Here is a 12,599-nt window from a genome sequence, read left to right as displayed (position 1 = left end):
CAGATGAGGAAACGGGCTGAGTGATGGGAAGCGACTTCACTGTCGTCCTCTGGTGAGTGGAGGTTTCAACCAAGGCAGACTGGTTGACTGTGATACAAAAAAGTGAATGAAAGAAAGACCTCTAAATCCCAGCAGCTTAGAGCAACTCGGAGGAGAGCAGTGAGGGAGAGCACAGACAAGAGGCATCATAACAGAGCCTCTCACGTGGTGGTGGAGAGGGTGGTCCTCTCAGGTGGGGAGAGAGAAAGGAGAGAAGAGACCCTGGACAGGACATGGATTTGCCCCGGGAGCCACTCCTCCCCCAGGGGCCAGGCCTGCCCCCGGCTCTGCGACTGTGGTGTCTGCCTCTCAGGCACACTGCACCCTGGGGGAGGCCTGAGGAAAGAGGGTGCCGTCGGGGTGGGAGGTATAGGACTAGGGGGTGGGATTCTCTCCCATGCGCTGACGTCATACAGCTTCTTACCAACTTGGAGGCCTGTCCTTTACCTCACGGCTCTCCCGAGAGGAACGGGGGACAGGAAAACCCACATTTTACTGGTGAGGGAGCGGAGAGACCCAGAGAAGGTGAGGGATTCGTCTAAGTCACAGAGCCGGAACTAGAACCCAGGTCCCTGGAGGCCCCTCAGCCCCAGCGCGGAGTGTGTGTGTGTTGGAGGTGGGGGCAAATATGGTGCCTCCCTCGGCCCCCCTTCCTTCTAGAAGGCCCTGGATTCCTCGTCCAGTGTCCTGTCCCACCAGAGAGGGAGGCCTCCGTTAAGGCTCTGTGGATTGATTTGATGTGCGTGCCCGTCCCTGGGCCGTCTGGGAGCCCTGAGCCGTCTCTGTGCCAGTGCTCCCTCCTTTGGAGACCTTGGGCTTTCCAAGGGCTACGCTTTGATTCTCCATCAGTCAGGAGACCCCTTTAGGGGTAGAGTAGGCCTTGACTTCCCCCAGCACATCAGTTTTGTTCCACAGCATTTTCTGAGCTCATATGAAAGCTGTGCTGGAGCCCAGCCTAGCCCAGAGGTGGAGTCTGGGGGCATCAGGAAAAGTTGATTCCCCAGTAGGGTCTTGAAGGAGGAACAGGAGTTACCAGGTGGAGCCCACTTTCCTCTTTCCTGAGCCCTCAGCAGTCCCTGACGCCAGATGCGGCCTCCCTACCCCTGGCAGGGCTGCCCAGCTCCTGAAGCTTCCAGAGGCTCCGGCCCCTGGACGGCTACCGCCGCCACCCACCCGTCTGAGGCCCCAGCTCCTTTCCCTCTTTCCCTCCCAGGTCTCAGTCTGCTGGGGATTCTGTTTGGGTTGGAAAGAGGAGGCGGAGGTGTTTGCGTGTCTGGCTCTTTCCTCCTTTCTCAGTCCTCCTCCCTTCCTCCCTGTTGCCTCTCAAGATGTTTCCTCTGCCAGCCTGGCTCCACTCCAGCCCCCTCCTTTCCTTGGGCAGGCAGCAGCCATCCTGCTCGTGCCTGGGGCTTCTGTGGGCTATGGTTTTCCAGAGTGTGTCCTTAATACACCCCCCACCGCCTCCAGCCATGGAGGGGTCTGCGGGGCGTGTCCTTCAGGGTGGGGGCACATTACCTCCTCTCTTCCTCCACTGTCTAAACCTCAAGTCTCCTGGATTCCAGGTGGATCTCTGGGCTCATACCTTCCCCCTCTGGGCCTTGATGTCCTGGGTAATTCATGGCCAGCAGGTCCCCTTGGCACAGAGACACATGGTGCACCTGGTATTTGTTGGCAGTATTTTTTGTGCTGTTTTGCCAAAGATCTTTACTCCAGGCCTGGGGGACATGCTTGGCTGGGGCCTGGAGTGTATAATATTCTCTATGCCTCCTGCCTTTCTAGCCCCAGCTGGGGTCCCATCACCCCCATGGGACCCTCCCTGGCCCCCTCTCTGTTTGCTCCTCCTGGAAGGGGGTTCACAGGGATGAAGCAACCCACACCCTGGCCTGATGGAGCTCAGTCTCAGCCTTGAATCCTCAGCACCTTGCACTGGGCCTGGAGCAGGGCAGCTGCTCAATAAATATCTGTGGAATGAATGGTTGGAGGAGCAGACTTGGAAGCAGAGGGTGACACGATGGACCAGTGACGTCCAACAAGGTGCTGGGAACACTTCCCAGATGAGGAAGAGCTGAACTGGAGTTCAAAGGATGGGCAGGAGTTGGACAGATAGGCAGGATGGGAAAGGCATTCAGGCAGAAGGAACAGCCCGTGCAAAGGCTGAAAACCACATGGTGTGATCTGGGAGTGTGACCAGAGCTCAGGGTATGTTTGAGGAAGTGGCCAGAGGTGAGGCTGGAGAGAAGGGGCTGGTTGTGGGAGTATTTTAGTTTCCTGGCTGCTAAAGCAAATACCATACATCGGGTTGGCTTAAAGAATGGGAATTTACTGGCTCGCGGTTTCGAGGCTAGGATAAGTCAAAAACTGGGGCATCAGCAAGGTGACACTTTCTTCCCGAAGACTGTGATGTACTGGAGCTGGCTACTGGTGTCCTTGGTCCTTGGCTTTTCCATCAGGTGGCATTGCATGTGGCAACATCTTCTCCTTTCTCTTGCAGGCTTTGCTGACTTCCACCTTCTGGCTGCTTCCCATGGCTCCTTCCATGTCCAGTTTCCTTTGCTTATAAGACTTCGGCCGTATTGGATGAAGGCTCACCCTCACTGAGTGTGGGCACACCTTAGCTAACAGCACTTTCAAAGGTCCTGTTTACAAATGGGCCCACCCCCACAGGAACTGGGGGTACATGATTTAATTCCCGGTAGGGTGGAACCTCCAGTCTGGGGTTGGGCTCCTGGATGGCTGGAATGAAACCAGCAATTAGCCCCTTAGGCTGATTCCAGGTCTTTTTGATGCCCTGGGAGGGTAGGCAGTGTGCAGGGGGTAGGATACTGGAGCTCGCCAGGGCTTGGGGCTGTGCGAATCCTTCTGGAGGTTTCTGGCTCTGCTGCCCTGGGCTAAGAGGTCGTGGGATTAGAACTTGCCAGGCCCGGCCGAGGTCGAAGCAGGCTTTGTGACGGTGTGTAGGACAAAACCAAGTGCAAATTTGGTCTCCATAATTTCGTGGCTGAGTAACCCTGGGCAAATTGTTGACCCCTTTGTGCTGCAGTTTCCTCTAAAATAAGGATAAGAGACGCTGTCTCACAAGATTGTTATGGAAATTAAGCAAGGCAACTTGTGTCAAGTTTTCCTTTTTCCTCTGCTGCTTCTCCCCTTCCTCTCCCACCCCCTTTCCTCCTTAGAGGGGTTGGCCCTTTAGACTGAAGCCCAAGTACGATTTGAAGGACACTGGGCAGCCTCCAACCAGACAACCCACCCCCAAATCTCTCCTTCTAGAAGGCCCTGGATTCTGAATCCCCCAGTTAAATCATCATTCCTTAGGATAGTGGTTCTCAGGTTCTCGAGACTAGTAGCTTCGGTGTCACCTGCTGGCAGTTAGAAATACATATTTCCAGACCCACTTCACACCTATAGGATAGGAAACTCTAAGGATGGGGCCCAGCAGTCTGGATTTTAGCAAGTCCTCAGGTGATCCTTCAGTGTGAGAACCACTGCTTTAGAGAGCATTGCCCTTCCAAAACAAAGGGCATCTTGGTGAGAGGACCCTGGCTCTGGGCCAGGAGTCATTTTGTATGGGTGCTGGCAGGGCTGCCTTCCCGGGTGAGTGACCCACGCAGTCACCCAGGGCCCTGAGCTCAGAAGGACCTCACACTTGGTTTAATGTTCTCCTGTCGCCATCTGGAAATCAGAACAAGGGACCCTGTGTTTTCATGCTGTACTGGGCCCTGCAAATTATGTAGCCAGTCCTGGGTGCTGGTCCCAGCTGTGTTCCAGTTAGCTGGGTGGCCTCGGGCGAGTCCTCCCCCCACCCCCCACAAGCCTCACTGTCCTCCCTGTATGCGATGATAACCCCCACCCTCACAGAGTAACGGCAGGTGCAGATTGAGTGACGTGCTGAGGCTGGGTGCCTGCACCCACACACCCTGGGGATACGACAGTGACCACTCAGATAGTAGTCTGGAGCTTGTGGTCTGGAGCAGGGAGACCCACAAGAGAGAGGCCTGTGACAGGTGCTCTGGAGGAGGCGTGGGGTGCAGGAGAGGGTCTCATGGGATCTGACCTAGCTGGATGTCAAGCAGGGCTTTCCAGGGAGGTGCCAAAGGAGCAGGACTCTGAGAAAGGAGGAGAGGCCAAACTGGCATGGGGGTGGGGTGGGGGCACACTGTCCAGGAGGAGGGAACAGCATTATTAGGTATTATTTTCAGTTATTAATAACAGCTCTCCAGGCAGGCTGTGGTAAGTGAGAGGGCCTGGGAGGGAGGATGGCTGGGTCAGGGGGCTGCCTCGGGGGTGGCGGTGACCTCATGCCCCTGGTCTGAGCTCACCCTCAAAAAGACCCCAGACTGCAACATTTCATCATAGGAATGGGGCCCCTACCCAAAGGAGTCCAGAGCAGTAAGCTATTTACCCCCTCCTGACACCCCAGCCTCCTCTTTAGCAAAATGGGAACAGTAATCCTGCCTCGCTGGCTGTTGTGAGGTTGGAGGGAGATGGTGGCATAGATGCCCCAGGACTGTATCTGGGCTGCTGGAAGTGCTTGGTGTATAGTTAATTCCTTCTTTCCCCTCTGTGGATTTGGAAGTGAGGACCCAGTGGGGGACCCCAGGCTTGGGGGTGTCCTGGCCCCTTTCTTTAAATGTAAGGGACATGAGGTTGAGAATCCCTTTCCTAGAGAAGATCAGGCAGGCTAAATGACTTGGTAGCTTTTGGGGGTCAGAAGCGGTGCCTCCTGAGACAGCTGAGCCCCCACCTCTCTGGGCATCTTCCACTGGGCATCCAGCCTGGGGGGCTGGCCCATGGGGGGTTAAATTAAACCCACCCAGCTACAGGTCACAGCGAGGGGGTGAGCTCCTCTCTGGCAGTGTGGGGTGGTGGAAACAGCACTGTGGGCATCGAGGCCCAGGCCTGGCTCTGAATGGGAAGAGCGACTTTCATTAATCAAGGGCTTTCCGTATGCCAGGCACTGCACCATGTGCTTCACGTGCATTAATCAAGAAGCTATTATTAGGTATTGGGGAGCTATTACTATTCCCATTTTAGAGATGAGGATCAGAGATGTGGTCCTTGACCAAGGTCACCCAGATCTCAAAACCTTAACCGCTGCCCTGAATTGACTCCTATAGTGACACACTGTGGAGCCTGGGGCAAGTCTTGCCATTCTCTAGGCTCCCCTGTCCCCGTGCATGCCCTGATGGTGGGACTTGCTGTTCCATGAGGTCCCCTCAGCTCCAGTGTCCTGGGGTCTGTGTTTCCGGGAGGACCCATCTCCACCAAGGCTTGGGCCGCCCACACCCTGTCCCATCCAGGCTGCTGGTGCCTTTACTAAGAAATGACCAGCTTACTTGGGCCCTCTTAGCTCATACCTCCCAGGCCTCCTACCATCTATGGCAGCCCCCAGGCCCCTGATCCCTCTCTCTTAACCCCTAGGGAGAATGGGGTGACCAGGGCCTGTGATTTCTCCACCATGTGTGCATGTGGCCCAGGGCTGGCTTCAAAGGAGTTTGGTGGCTGCAAGGAACTGACCAAGGACAAAGGGGCTGGGGATATTGGGGGGCAGGGGAGTGTGGTGGGAGGGAGGCTGCAGGGGCCCTGCTGGGTTTGTGGGGTGCTTTAAGAGGTTTTAGGCAGAGGAAGGACTTGGTCAGGTTTGTACCTAGAATGACTGAGCAAATGCCTGTCACAGCTAACACAGTGTTAGGTACATAGAAAGCATCCGATAAACGTTAGTATTGGTGGGTGTTTCGGTCTGCCAGAGCTGACGAAATGCAATATACCAGAAATGGACTGGCTTTTAACAATGCAGATTTACTAGCTTACAAAATTACCATTCTAAGGCCATGAAAATGTCCCAATTAGGGCATCAACAGGACTATACCTTGTCTGAAGACCAGTTACCGGTGAGCTTGGGCTCCTCTGTCAGATAGCAAGGCACCTGGCCACGTCTCGTGCTCCTTCTCTCCTGGGTTTTGTAGCTTCAGCTTCTGGCTTCTCTGTCCGTGGCTTTTTCTCTAAACATCTCTGGGTGTCTCTCTGTGAGTTTCTCTTAATTTCATCTCTTAGTCTGTGTGTGTGTTTTATTCTTTTATAAAGGACTCCAGTAAGAGAATTAAGACCACACCTGGGGCAGGCCTCAACTGGAACAACCTAATCAAAAGGCCCCACCTGCAATAGGTCTGTATCCACAGGAATGGATTAAAAGAAAATGATCCTTTCTGGAGAGCATAGAGCCTTAAACTACCATACTGGGTGTGATGCCTTTTATCACATCAATCAATATTGATACCCACATTCCACTACTTACTAGCTGTGAGCACTTCTGGGGACTGGTTTTCCTCACCACTAACATGGGAACAAGGGTGATGAGCCCTCCTCCCAGGGATTTTTGCCAGGATCAAAAAGAGATAATGGATTGATATCATCTAATCTGAGTTAATCCTGCAAATGCAGGCCTAGGTCTCCCAGCCACGCAGCCGGCGCTCTTCCTCTAGCCTACTCCCCTCCCCGCTTCCTGGTTTGAGGCGGGGCAGGACTCAGACAGGGGTTCTGGAAGGGCCCGGCTGGATAACAACTCATGGCAGGCGTAGAGCTTTATCTTCCCCAGAACCCTTCCCTGCTTCAACCTGAGCCTGCAGGATCAGACCCTGCTTCCTTGTCCGACTCTCCACAGACCCTCCCTGGCCTTAGAGCCTGGCTGAGGGGCTCCAGGCTCAAGAGCCCGTGGGGGCTCCCATCAGCCAGCGTGGTGTGGAGAGCAGCACGTAGGACCTGGGAAGTCGTGTACCTTCTCCGAGCCTGTTTCCTCATCTGCAATTTGGAAATGGAGATACCTACTGTGTTGGTCTCCTATGACTGCTGTAACAAATTACCACAGACTCAGTGACTTAAAACAACAGACATTTATTCTTGTGCAGTTCTGCAGGTCAGAAGTCCTGAATTGGCTTGGCAGGGTGGTGTTCCTCCTGGAATCTCTAGGGGAGGGTCTCTTTCCTTGCCTTTTCCAGGGGCTGGAGGCCTCCTGCATTCCTTGGCTCATGCCCCCATCCTATGTTTTCAAAGCCAGCAGTGTAGTATCTTCCAATCGCTCTCTCACTAATTCTGTTGTCCTGTCACCTTTTCTCTCTCTGACCCTCCTCTCTCCCGCTTGTAAGAATTCTTGGGATCACATAGGGTCCACCCACATAATCCAGGACAATTTCCCAGCTCAAAAGTCCTAATTTAGTCAGACCTGCAGAGTTCCTTTTGCCATATAATGTAACCTAGTCACAAGTTCCGGGGATTAGGGCATGGATGTCTTTGGGGACCACCCTTCGGCTGCCACTTCTACCTTGTACAGTAGGAATGAGATAAGAAATATAAAAGACTTGACACAGTGCCTGGGACAGGGTTGTCAGTGTCTCAATACACCCAATTTCTCTCCTCTCAGGGCCTGTCTCTCCCCGGCTGTAAACTGAGGCTCCTTCCAGCTCCAGCAGGCCCATCCCACCTCACCTAGAGGGAGTAGTCTTGACAGGCAGACGGTGCCCTTGGCCTGGCCTGGGGGGTCACAGGAAGCAGTAGCCTTGGTCCTGCCCCCAGGATGTCCCATGGCCCTGGGGAAAGCCGCCCTTCTCCTTCTCCCTCCCCGGGGCAGGCCTCCCCGCAGGTCCTGGCCCGGCCATGCGTTTCCATCATTCCCAGGGATAGCTGATGGGAAAGACTGAGCTCACTGCTCCCTGGAGGGGTGGGGAGGGGGCGGGCGGGCGGTGGAGGGAGGAGGGGGAGGGGAGGCTGGCGCAGCCACTGAGAGGCCAGGAGAGGATATTTACAGAGGGAGAGGTCGAGATTATCAGCGCTCTGGAGTGGGGAGAGGGTGGGGCAGGGCATCCGAGCTGGGCCTGGGAGAACCATCAGCACTTCCCTAATCTCTTTGGCCCTAGCCCAGCTGCCCTGTTCCTCTGCTGCCACCCTCACTCGCTGGCCCGTCTTTGAGGCCCTGGGGGTCGCAGGACTGTGTATGTACACTGGGGCGGGGGTCACAGGCCTGCAGGGGTGGAAATGGGAGGTTGCTGCTGGACAGAAAACCAGAGATAACCCCCTGGCTCCAAGGGACAGGGCTGTCTCTGCCAGGGTCCATACCCCCTGCTCCCTCTGATGTGCCCTTAAGCTCGTCATCTGCCTTCAGTGGACCTCACTTATCTGCTGAGGGGGTAATAACACCATTCTGGGATTTGAGAGAATCAACTGAGACAGTGATTTTGAGATGATTTTGAAATGTACACCCAGCTCTATGAGGATGTGTAATTCCATGCTTATGCACAGCACTTTGATGTTCTCTCTTCCACACCTTGCTAAACTGGCAAAGTCTTTACCTTCCTTCAAGTCCCGGCTCAGATGTCATCTGTTGTCCATAACTTTCTCCATCCCAGGCAGAACCAAGCACCCTTCCCCAGAGTTACTGTGACCCTCTTTCTAACCCTCCCTCGGGGTGCCTTCTATAGGGCAGTTTCTGGTTGCTTGTCTGTCTTCCCCAACATATGTGGGCAGTGGATTCATTCCCTTCCCAGAGTCACTGTGGTTGGCAGTGGCCTTGGGGGAGCTGACCTCCTGGGGGTGGGGTTGGGCCTGACCAGGGTCACCACATGGCAGTCCAGCCCTTAGAACTGAGCAGACCCCATGACAAACTCCCATCAGTCAGACTCACAAGAGACAGATGTAAGAGCAGGTGGCCTCATCTGAGTACAACAGTCCCTCCCTTTCCATGACATGAGTGCTCGTTCCCACTGGCCAGAGCCCCTCTGACCATCAGGACCCCAAGGGAGCCATGTCAGGCATGACGTCTCCTGAAGAGGGTGAAATCTGAGTCAAGGGAGGGGAGAGTCTTGAGGGAGAGGTTGTCCAGGCTTTAAGGAAGAGTATTCCACAGGCTCGTGCACCATACTCTATGCTCCCCCTGGAGACCTGTGTCCCACTGCCTGGGGCCCACAGGTACACAGAGTGCCAAATGAATATTGGGAGACAGTGTGGCATGGTGGTCAGGAGCTCCACCACCACCTGCCCATGTGACCTTGTGTGTGATTATTTAAGTCTCTTTTCCCCACTAGATTATAAGCCCCATGGAGGCAGGGCCCTGAGAGGCTTGTTTGTCATGGTGTTCCCCAGTGCCTGTCAGTGCACGGATCCTACCATATGTCAAACTTGGATTATGTGCCAGGCCTCTGCAGACATCAGCTCATTCATTCCCCTCAACACCCTGGAGGTAGGTACTGTTATCCCATCATCCAGGTGAGGACAATGAAGTGTGCTGAGGTGTGGTGCCGGGTCCAAATGACACAGCCAATAAGTGCCACGGCCAAGACCAGCTTGGGTCCCTGGTGGCTCTTCCCCACACCCATCACTGCTTGCATGGCCCTTCTTGGGGTTGGAGTAAGCTTGCCTGAGTATCTCAGTTGGAACAAGCAGAGCTGACTCTGGAGTTCTCATTCCAGACAGATTGGTGGCTGAAGAGGGCCCAGCACTGTTCCTCACAACCCCCCTTGAACAGTGGGAGGGACTTGGCTTAAGGAGCAGTTGGAGGGATTGGGGTGGGCTTGGGGTGCTTATTACCAAGTCCCAGGGTGTGGTTGGGGGAAGGGTGGGAGATGGGTACAGCTGCTCTTGGCTGGCTTTGCCATGCCTGCCTCATCTGCAAAGCCTGTATGTTCTTGGAAGTAATGGGAGTGCATTTCTAAAAATGCTCGATAATTCAGCCTTGTCCTAATAACAGGCCTTTGTCTCTGCCCAGCACTGTGGTCTCCCCTATTGTTTCCTCTCAGCTTCTCAGGCCCCTATGACATAGCATGGTGCTCCCTGACAGCTGGCGAGCTGCCCAAGGCCACCAGCAAGTCTGGTTATTGTGGTGGTGATGGATTGGTGGTGTCACCATTCATGGAGCCTATATGCCAGGGCCTCCTTCAACCCTCGACACGGCTGACGTGCAGGACAATGAGGCAACAGGGCTGCCTAACCCCAGGCCTTGCCCTGAACTACCTTATGCTGTACTTTCTCCCGTGTCAAGCACAGCCCCTGCCCTGGAGGAGCTCTCATCCTAGGGGGGCAAACACTCACCTGGATCATGCCCACCAAGGAAGGTGGTGCAGGGGAAGCTCCCAAGGAGACAGTGTTGGAGCAGGGTGCTGGGTACACAGCGGTCTCAGTAAACCTGAGCTCACTCCCTCCAGGGTTCTCTTCCATTGCAGGCCAGCTCACCAGGCCCCATGGTGCTCACCGCACCCTTTGCTGGACCTCTGACCTCCCGTGTCACCCTCTGAGAGCACAAGTTGCAATGAGGTGCAGGGGAAGGAGCAGGGCTTTGGGGACGGACAGACTGGCATTGCCACCTAGGAGCTGGGTAACTGTGGGCTTTTCACGTCACCTCTCTGGGCCCCAGTTCCCACTCTTGTAAAACGGGGCTAATGCCTTTTTTCCTTTGGGTTGTCCTGAAGATTAAACATGATAAATATGTAAGGTACTTAGCATTTAATAAACAAATGGGGAATTTAAAAATCATTATGCTTTTTTCTTTTTGATTGTTTTTTTTTTAATTTTCATGAAACTATTTAGTCCAAGTTTTCAAAAGAAGGATAATTATGATATTAAGATGACAGATAAACATGTGTTTTGCATTTTAATATTACTCTTTTGTAGAGTCCCTCACATCCTAAAATATACCACAGTATATCCAATAATTAACATATTTGACTTGGAACACATTTAGGATAAACAGTCTCTCTCAAAGGTACCTAATTCTTTTAAAATTCAGAAGCATTGTTTATAAGGTTTTTGCTTCTTGATTTATCAGGCAGAAGGTTTGAGCTGCTCACATTTCTTACTTCCTGCTCTGACTTTGGGCAAATTTCTTAACCTATTTGTGTCTCAGTTTCCTCATATGTAAAGTGGGGATGATAAGAGTGTCTACCTTATAGGATTCTTTGGAGGATTAATTGAGTTAATATAGTGTTTAGAATAGTACCTGGCTTGTAGTAAGCATTCAATAAATGTTAGTTGTATTATTATTTATTAATTTAAAAATATACCCAGATTAAACTACCCAAATCCTGTCAAATTGCTTTTCATTCATTCGTTCAGCTAACCTTTACCGAGGGCCAGCCCTGGGCTTGTTTGGGCCTTGGTCTTGGGGCCTCATTTCAAAGGCTGGCTCAGCTGCTCCCTCCCTCTAGTAAGTGGCCTGGGCTCCCGGGCCTCAGTTCTGCTTCTGACTCCTAGTTCCCAGGGCCCTAGGTGAGGCTGAGCTCATAAAAATTGTCAACAAAGCACTTTGTGGATCGATGCTAACTAATAGCAGCTCCCTGGAGCTGGCACATGCAGGCGAGAAGATTGAGGAAGCTGCTTGCACCCGGCTCAGGGCTGGGCACCCAGCGGAGGCCAAAGCTGCCCTTGAGGCAGGACCTAGGAAGGACCCTGCTGCCCCCTCTCCCTGATGCCTCCTGGCCTGACAGAGATTTGGAGATGGGTGGAGGGGGTGGAAGGCAGGAGGAGGCTATTAGTGGCTATGGAAGGAAGAGCTTTGCCCAGTTAGTCCCAGGGCCAGGAGTAGAAACCCATCCAGGGTGTGCATTTTGTCATATCCAGGCCAGAGCTGGGCGATGGCCTGTCCCGGGCATCGTCTCATCAGGGATCCTCCGGCTGCTCCCGTCACCGTGTCTCAGGATGTCTGCGGCCACGGCAGGGACAGGTGGTCACTGGCTCTGCACAGACACACGGCCGTCTTATGTACGGTGCGGCAGCTTCGGTGCAGTTGAGAGTGTGAGGGAGATGTTGTCATGGTACCCCTTGCCAAGGGGGATGTAGGCACGCGTCCCCCATTCTGCTCCAGAGGAAAGCTCTGCCCTGAGTCTTAGATGGAGCCGAAATCTGTCTGGGACCACTGTGGGGGTGGCAGGTAGAGACTGTGCCCTCCAGGGGCTTCTGGTCTGACAGGGGAGAGAAGCCCTGCCTGAGGGAGAGAGGAGGGAAGGAACGTGGAACCTTGTCTCTGGGACCCTCTATCTAACGGAGGTGACACAGCCCTCTTGTCTGAGGGAGGCGTGACCTTTGTCCTGGAGGAGCCTCCTGTCTGATGGAGGAGTCGTAGTCATGGCTACTTCCCTCAGAAAGACCCCTGTTTGATAGAGGAGACATGTTGTCTGCTCTCAGGGAGGCCCCTGATGGGGGAGGCTCAGTTTGTCCTCTCACCTGAGAGGTCTCATTTGATGGCCTTTGGCTTTGGGGACCTCCTCCCCTCACCCCACCTGGTTCATGGAGAGCCCAGAAGTAGCCCAAGAGAGCTGGTTTGAGTTACAGACTTGGCTGCTGAGGGGCTTGGGGAGGGGAAAGGAGGGACTGTAGAGGGGACCCTGTAGCAAGTGAGGGTGACCTGGAAGGCTTCCTGGAGGAGGTGCCTTTATGGGACACTCTCATGGACAGGAGGGGCCTGGCTGTGACCAGTATCCGCTGGGCATTAAAGGGTGGAGACTGTGAAGGGGTCATGGAAGTGGAGGGGTTGCTCAGTGAGCCCTGCCTCAGTGCCGGCCACACCGCTGGGGCGGAGAGGG

General features: G+C 54.1%; 1 protein-coding gene across 4 annotated transcripts in view; it reads left to right on the top strand.

Annotated features, from left to right (window-relative positions):
- Positions 1-12,599, top strand: part of ARRB1 (arrestin beta 1) — an 81,378-nt gene that overhangs the window by 25,123 nt on the left and 43,656 nt on the right. The gene's annotated exons all lie outside the window — the stretch shown is intronic.

This window comes from Choloepus didactylus, chromosome 6, assembly GCF_015220235.1.
Source record: "Choloepus didactylus isolate mChoDid1 chromosome 6, mChoDid1.pri, whole genome shotgun sequence".
Taxonomy (NCBI): Eukaryota; Metazoa; Chordata; class Mammalia; order Pilosa; family Megalonychidae; genus Choloepus; species Choloepus didactylus.
The sequence above is the reverse complement of the archived record's forward strand: the minus strand, read 5'-3'. Positions and strand labels throughout refer to the sequence as shown.